Source organism: Trachymyrmex cornetzi, unplaced genomic scaffold, assembly GCF_001594075.2.
Source record: "Trachymyrmex cornetzi isolate Tcor2-1 unplaced genomic scaffold, Tcor1.1 scaffold191, whole genome shotgun sequence".
NCBI classification, from domain to species: Eukaryota; Metazoa; Arthropoda; class Insecta; order Hymenoptera; family Formicidae; genus Trachymyrmex; species Trachymyrmex cornetzi.
Window position 1 is genome coordinate 40,737 of NW_017296539.1, and position 6,380 is coordinate 47,116.

Below are 6,380 nucleotides of genomic sequence, written 5' to 3' on the forward strand. Positions count from 1 at the left end.
AATACTAGAAAAAGAAAAAATTAGGAATAGAGATTAAACGTAACGCACAATAAATACAATTAATAAAATATGGTTCACAAAATATGTATAATATGTCTTATATCCTATTTGTATCTATTAAGCATTTACACATTCATTTCCTTTAATTTTTTATTTCTAATATTTAATATTTATTCCTATATTTGGGAAGTTCTTAATCTTTTCTATTATGTGCAGGACTTACATTATAAAAAGATAGATATCTCATCCGACGACCCTAACGCAGCCGTCTTGTCGTGTTCGAAACCGTTATTTTTCCCGCATTTCTGACGTCACGTAATCATGACGCTCACGGTGCCTCACCTTTCATCTAGGGGCACTCTAAGCACCGTGAGTGCTATGTAACTCTGACGTCACTGTGTTCACACTGGCGCTGCAAGCACGAAATGGACCAACCATAAGCAACCGTGAGCGTACTAATCACGCTATTAGCGTGAATCGGACCGCGGCCTTAAATTAAAAGTTTCAATTCGGATTTTGCATCATTTTGCATCGCAATATCTCCGCTCGTAGAGCACGTAGAGAAAAAACAAAAACACTTTCATTATACATTCCGAGCGGATGCAATCGATTGAGCATACTTAGAACTCAATCGGGAGAGCCGTTAATGAGATCCCATAATCGCCGTCTGGAAATCTTGACAGATTCGCGTAAAGTAGTCACGGCAGTGTCGCTGCGCTTGGCTTAGCGCCGAGACACTACCAGTGTCTCCAGATGTCAAAGAATAAATATTTATTCGAAATCTATGTATTAATAGATACATATTATTATGGAGATAGATTTGATATAATAAAGACGAGCATTTGAGAAATCGTTTAGGTATCATATTGTGATATGTTTCTATTTTCAAAAAACGGCGCATTAGAAAACATTTAGATATAATTATGTAACCTTTTAAAAATTTCTCTAATTGTAAGTTATCAGATTCAGAAATGAGATATCTTTTAGAAATCTTTTTAAATAAATTATATTATTGGCTGAATACGAAAATTCATGCTCGATTTATTATTCAAACAGCTGCAATTTTGTTAAAATTAAATGAAATTTAAATTTAAGAAAAGGGTGTTAAAGTTTAATAACTCTATTTTTAAAAGATGATAATGTTTCTTGAATTTCTATAAGTTTGGTAATTTTTAAATATAGAAAACTACGAGTTAAACAAATCGGGAAATTTTCTCTTCACTTTCTGTTTAGAATTTCTAAAGCAAAGCTTAAAAATTTCCTCATAGAATCGTTTTTAAAAACGTCCATATGATTCTTTGTTGCTGAGTTATTGTGAATGAAATAAAAAAAAACATTTTGACTTTTAATATAAGAAATACAAATAAACTCTCGAGAATGTCAAAATATAAACAGAGATCAGACTAATGAGAGTTTTTTCGCGGTAAGTTTTCGAGCCATCCTCAGTGTATATGGGACATGTAACAATCAATTTTGACTTTTATTGCACATTGGGTAAAGTTACCGAAATCGCACCACTTTTCATTTAAAGGTTCATAACTCAGAAATTACGAAGAATATTCTTAAGTTTTTTGTAGCAAAATATACTGCACTCTTTTCCTTTTCATATGTAATTTTTTCGTAATTTTTTTTTTTAATTATAACGTTTAACACTAAAACCGCTGGAATTCAATATCTTCCTAGAACTGCCAAACGCGCCAATTTAGCTCTTTTCTCCGATTAATTTGATATTATTTGCATTATTTGGGGTTATATATATACACTGTTAGAAATTTCTCAATGAATTTTAATTAACATGTAAAGGAAGCATGTGGTTATGCACGAAATTAAATGTAATGAATGATGTAAATAAAAAATAAACTCTCGAGAATGTTAAAATATAAACAGAGAACAAGTTAATGAGAGTTTCTTCGCGGTAAGTCGTGCGAGAAAATGATTTATTAAATACGAAAAAATCAGACGTTTCGGCTTACATTCGAGCCATCCTCAGTGTATATGATACGTATAACAATCAATTTTGACTTTTATTGCACATAGGGTAAAGTTACCGAAATCGCACCCTTTTTCATTTAAAGGTTCATAACTCAGAAATTACGAAGAATATTCTTAAATTTTTTGTAGCAAAATAAACTGTACTCTTTTCCTTTTCATATGTGATTTTTTCATAATTTTTTTTTTATTATGACGTTTAACACTAGAACCGCCGGAATTCGATACCTTCCTCGAACTGCCAAACGCGCCAATTTAGCTCTTTTCTCCGATTAATTTGATATTATTTGCATTATTTGGGATTATATATGTATATAGGGTGAGTCAGTTTAATCAATCCAGGCAAATATCTCGACAAATATGGAAGATATGGAAAAATGTTTCAAACAGAAATTGTATGGTTCGGAGGGGGATATAAGAAAATACTGTTGATTTGACCTTGAGTGGCGTCGCCAAAGTCAGGTCAAGGTCACAAATGATTTTTTTTAATGGAACACCCTATTTTTTATGGCAGAATCGAATAGCTAGTGTTAAGAGCTTTTCAAAACACTGTAATAAAGTTATTTCTCTTCACGAACTTTTCGAGTATTAAGGCTTGAAAGTTACAATACAGCCGGCATTAGCAAGATGTCTGACCGACAGCTAAAACCTTTTGAATGTTGTTCGAGATCATGTCCTAGATAACATTTGTCAAGATCAAAGCTAGTGGATGTTGTACCTCTTATTTTAATTTTTATGTAAAAATGAATTTTTAGTGCAAAAATGAAAATAAGAAGAATAATCTCCAATGCCATTAATACTGGGAAAACTATTAACAAATACGGAAATTAATTAATTAAAGTTAAATTTTTGAGTGGTTTAACAATTTTCAATATCAGCGAAGTCAAATTGATGTCGTCGGCGGTTCTAGTGTTAAAATAAAGATTCTTTCAATTCGAGGAAATTTGTTGCTTAAATCGCACCATACCATTATTCCTCATTTAAAATATTACAAAAATTAAAAAAAATTAAAAAATTACATATGAAAAAGACAAAATTGAATTTTATTATACTATTAAAAACTTAATATATTTTTCATAATTTCTGAAGCACATAATAATTCCAAGAAGTAATTTAAGAAGTGTCTGTGTGAAACAAAATAACCACTTCGTAAGTTTATAATACACATTTTTACATAATAATAAATGCAATAAAAATATAAGGGAAAATTTTAGGTAACGCGATTTAAAAGGTTATATTGAGGAAACTAGAGCATTTTTTAAACTGTTAATTATTTAAGTGTAGAAAAAAATGTAAAGCAAACTGTAATCCTATTAATTTAATTCTAAAAATAGACTAATCATGAAAAATGATCAAGATTTAGGTTATTGAACATATATTTTCTCTCTCTCTCTCTCTCTCTCTCTCTCTCTCTGTACTCTGTAAATCTCGTGGAGTGAAATCTCACGAAGAAACTTAAAATTTAGCATGTCTTGAAAAAAGAGTGAAAATACTATTAAACAAGAATGGCCGTATTTTCACTCTTTTTTCTTGTCTCTGAGTGAGATTTCACTCCACGAGATTTAGAGAGTAATTTTGCTATGAAATAAATTGAAAAATAGCAAACGTTTCACGATTTTTTCATGTAAATAACAATAATTCTATTGCTTCATGTTACGAGTATAATGGAGTAACGTTGCAGTACCATGTAGCTCTTAAATAATCCGTAAAAAAGTATATAAATACAATAATTGAATAATAAATTAACAATAAATCAAAATACAAATAAGTCTTTCCAAATAAATTAAAAAATAAATACGTAGATGTAGGAGGAAGTGCCAATGTGAGCCGACATCAGTTCTTCTTTCTCATTGTAACGATATCTCTCTCTATATCCACATCGTATTATAACAGACCATCGTTAAACATATTGATATGTAAGTTTTTAATAATTATGACAGAAATAATTTTTATTTCAATTTATTAACTCTTTTACGAATCTTTTATTTTATTTTAGTAGAACATTTTGAATATGTTCTGTTTGGGACATATAACAGACGACATTTGAAGATTTCAATTAGTAACAATAGATTCAACGATATCTGACGAATGAGCGTTTTATCAATATGTTTGATTGATATCATAGACTGACTCTAAATTTTATATTATACACTGAAGATGACCCAATATGAGGGTTGAAACGTCTGTAACACATTTTTAATATTGTACCAGGTATGTAAATATGAAACCGGAATTTTTTAATAGAAAATACACGTTTATTGCATGAAAATGATAAAAAATATTTTATTCGAAATATTGCCCATCGCTAGCTATACATTTTTTCCACCTATCTTACAATTTGTGGATGCCACGCCAAAAAAATTGTTGCTCTTTTGAGCCAAACCAGTCATCTAACCATTTTCGTACATCTTCGTAAGAAGTGAAGCGCTACTGAGCAAGTGCGTCTCCCATCGATGCAAATAAGTAGTAATCGGACGGAGCCAAGTCTGGTGAGTAAGCCGCATGCGAAAGTATTTCCCAACCAAACGTCTCAATTATTTCCTTGACCAGTTTTGCTGTGTGTGATGGTGCATTATCATGAAGCAAAATCACTTTGTGTTTCCTTTTTTGATATTCCGGTCGTTTTTCACGCAAAGCTTGATCATTTGTTGTCGGTAGCGTTCAGTATTAACGGTTTCGCCAGGGTTTAACAGCTCATAATAGATCATACCTTTCTGATCCCATCAAACACAGAGCATTGTCTTCCGTCCATAGCGATTTGGCCTTGCAGTCGATGTCGATGGTTCACCTGGAGTTACCCATGATCTTTTACGCTTAGGATTCTCAAAATATATCCACTTTTCATCGCCAGTCACAATTCGATGGAGAAATGACTTTCTTTTGTACCTGGCGAGCACCATTTCGCAAGTGGTTTTTCGGTTTTCCTGCTGTCTTTCATTCAATTCATGTGGAACCCATTTTCCCATCTTCTGGATCTTTCCCGTGGATTTCAAACGTATGGAGACGGCTTCTCGTGTCAAATTCCATTGATCCGCGAGTTGTTGTTGAGTTTGAGCGTCATTCTCATCCAACAATGCTTGCAATTCTCTGTCTTCAAACTTTTTCGATGGTTTTCCACGTTCTTCGTTTCTTACGTCAAAATCACCACTTTTGAATTTTTTAAACCACTCAAAGGACTGTGATTTACCAAGAACATGCTCACCGTAAGCTTCGATAAGCATTCGATGCGATTCTGCAGCAGTTTTCTTTAAATGGTAACAGAAAATCAATGATGTCCGTAAATCGTAGTTTCCAGGCACAAAATTCAACATGTTCAACGCTATTACAAACTATAGGTATTGTTGTATGAAACTTGTATTGTTGTGAGTTAAAAATCTTTGTCAGATGTCAGAACAAGGAAATGGCGTCAATGACGCGGTCTGACGGCAACTACATTGACAGCTATGGCCATCTATTGGTAAATTCTGGTTTCATATTTACATACCTGGTATAAATGAAATTACACATGAAGAACTGGTGTCGGCTCACATTAGCATTTCTTCCTACATCCACGTATCCGACAATAATTGAATTATTAAGCAAGATAGTCCGATTCAGAAGCTGATGCGATTTCGATAATTTTATCCTAACACTACAAATATAATCGCAATTAAAGAAAACATATAATTTGAATGCTCGTATGTATTAAATAATTATTATGAATTCAAGGCTTTATTCGAGCTTAATAATATTTAGTTTAACTTTAAATGGTTTACAAGAGAGTCTTGATATTACATAAAACATAAAAACTAACAAAAATCTACCAAAAAATATACATTATTCCCAAACGTTTCGACTTACAAAGCCTTCCTCAGTGTAAATTGCAACAATATAAGTGATTATCAATCAAATGATGATATCAAATGATGATTGACATGACAGAGATTATGATTTCATTAGATGTTTTCTTTGTTGGACGCTTCTTTGTTTACGAACGTCCCGATAGATTTAGCGATTGTGAGATTAGAAAGAAGGTGGGATTCCATAAAAAGTGCCACGAAAATACCTAAGACTGAATTTATTAATGCAATAAAATTCATATTAACTTCGACGTATTTTACATTCAATGGTACTATTTATGAGCAAACGTATGGTACTCCCATGGGTTCCTCCATTACCCCTGTCATATCTGACATGGTAATGGAGGATTTAGAAGAAAAAGCTCTAAGTTTTTTACAACCTCGTTTGTCTATTTATTTTAGATATGTTGACGTTTTTTTTATGATTGTTCCTAAAGATAAAGAACTCAAATTCTAAAAGCGTTTAACGAACAACATGAGAGACTTAATTTCACAATTGAATACGAGGAAAACCATGTGTTGAATTTTCTGGATCTTTATGTCATAAACAAA